Consider the following 2,602-nt stretch of genomic DNA (forward strand, 5'->3'; position numbering starts at 1 on the left):
TCTATCTTTCACGATGACAAGGGGCTGCACCGTACCTTGTCGATCCCTTCCCGATCAGCGCTCTGGCCAGCACCGCGGATGCTATCTCCTATCTGCGTGCCTCCTCTTTCTCGCGCGCGCAGTAGTTGCAGGCTTGCAGCCTGGATGCAATGGATCTGCACGTCGCCGACTGCGAGCAGTAAGTGTCGCGGACGCCGCTTGACTTTCGGGCCGCGAGCCTGTCTGCCTGCCTGCCTGCCGACTTGCTTTCTTTATTCCCAGCCGAAAGCCTTTTTTAGCCCACACGCAAGTAGGCCCATGAGGAGGAAAGGCCTGAAGCCGCCGGGCTGGCTCCTGCAGAGAGGGAGGAAGGAAGTGGAACGGGGATTTCGCATGCATGGGCCGCAAACATTCTCAAGAACTTGTTACCAAACTTTTTTTATGTTGAATAAAAGCTCCATCACAAAAATCGGAAGACGCGACGTGCCAGCTCAAATGTACTCTGTCTCGGACCTACTAGATTTTCTTTTTGCTATGGATCAAGACCCCATGCACTCCAAATCTACAATGCCATTAGACGTGATTAGTGAAAGCCTGCACCCTAATTGAGTCCTCGGTTCTTCTCTCTCTCTCTGTTTTCGCCCCTAACGCGCGTCAAGCCTGGAATGCAAAATCGCGTAGCATGGCTGTACTAATTTCGTAGTAGAATAAAATAATAAGAAAAAACAAGTATTGCAAAAGTGTGATATTCACCTTATATTTCATTTGATGCAAATCAACCCATTAACTAACTAAAACGGTACATTTTTCATCCCACCATAGTTTAATAATAATTTAGTGCTATTTAATGGCGGTTTATACCACGTAATAATTTGACTAATCATTGTTTAGCAATGTAACGTAATGAGTCAAAGATACAGAGTCAAAACAAATCAGTAAATCCTCTGCCAAGACAACTTATTGGAAAAAATTAATGAAACGATTCCCACTAAATTATTATAGTGATTGACTCAACATTTAGACATAACTAAACAATGATCTGTAAAATAATTACATGGCCTAATCAATCTTATATGGCACTAAACCATCATTAAACTAAGATGGGGATGATAAATGCACCAATTTAATTAGTTAAAGGGTTGATTTGCACTAAATGAAACATGTGATGAATATCACATTTTTGCAATACTTAAAGAGAAGTATATTGGTGTTGTCTAATAGTTGGTCTCATGTATTGACACGTAATCTTGAGACGATTTAACAAATACTCTGTACAATGAGTTGTTATTTTATGTTGTCTCCTAGTAACTATTTCTTTAATTTATGCATAGAAAAAAAGAAATATTAAGAGTTGCAATGCAACAACAACTCGTACAATTGTGGAGTAGTCGACTCATAATCCTAAAGTCTAGCCTGAGGCACTTGTTTTCCAAAACAACGACCTCTTTCTCTTTCCTCACTCTTTCTTCTCCACATCAATAAAAATCTTATGTAGCACTGCATGAGATGATCTATGAAAATGCTGAGGTTAGAATTTTCCTTGTACCAACCGAGATTTATGACGTTCACCGTCCACTCCCGGAGTTTGCGTCCAGGGATGAGAACGGATGGAAAAAAAATCTCATTTCTGCCCGTCCATTTTTCTACATTTATCCCATATTTTTATCCATACAAAAATGGGACGGAAAAATATGGGAACGGGACAGGGAACGGGATGAAGGTGATCAGGAGTGGGACGAGAAACGGTTGAGGGTGTATCCGTCCATATTGCGGGATTCGTTTTCAACCAGGATGATGCCGTGTTCATCCTTTTTTATTTATATGGGATAGGTCCAATATCATAGTTGTTCGCTCCCTCAGGTCTGAGATCTCGGCCCAACATGCTCAAGACGTCCACAATCAGTGGACGCGATGAACGAGGGTCGAGCTTTGAAGGCCGACGTCCGGCACTGCAGCCTGCGCATGCATGGGCAGCGGGGTAGGAGGCTCATGCGCGAGCAGCATTGCTATACGTGATGATTATTTTTATTTTCAAAAGCATCTTGGGATGAAATTTGATATTGCTACTGCCTTGTGTGCTACTCGTATGCTAGCTTGGTAGCTTGCTCTCGGTTGCAGTGCATGGTGCTAGCGTGCTGCTCTGCCTAGGCATGTTTATATCGATACAATACAAAGCACATACAAGTGTTATGTGTAGCAACGGTACTACTTTAATGTACTAGTGTGTGTTTATATGCAATGTGTACGGAAACGTGTATCTCAATGTATAATCCCGATTCCCGACTATTTTCGTTGTATTTCTATCTGCATTTGTTCATTTTCGTACGCTCATATATCCTGGTTCCTGTCCTGCTCCTAACTATCCCGCACCCACTCCGGTTTCCGGTGAAAAAAAAGATGGTGACAAAGTTTTCCAGCCCGTTCCCGTCCTGTATTCATCGCTATGTGCGTCGGCGCGAGTCGTAGCGGCGTGCCGTCCGATCAGGGCTTATTTACGCTTGTTTACTTCCCAAGTTGGGAGTTGTAAAATTGGCATTTTGCTATAAATACGACACTGTAGTGTTTCGTTTGTATTTGTGAATTATTGTCCAAACATTGACTAATTAGGCTCAAAAGATTCGGC

Source organism: Setaria italica, chromosome I (assembly GCF_000263155.2).
Source record: "Setaria italica strain Yugu1 chromosome I, Setaria_italica_v2.0, whole genome shotgun sequence".
In the NCBI taxonomy this organism is placed as follows: Eukaryota; Viridiplantae; Streptophyta; class Magnoliopsida; order Poales; family Poaceae; genus Setaria; species Setaria italica.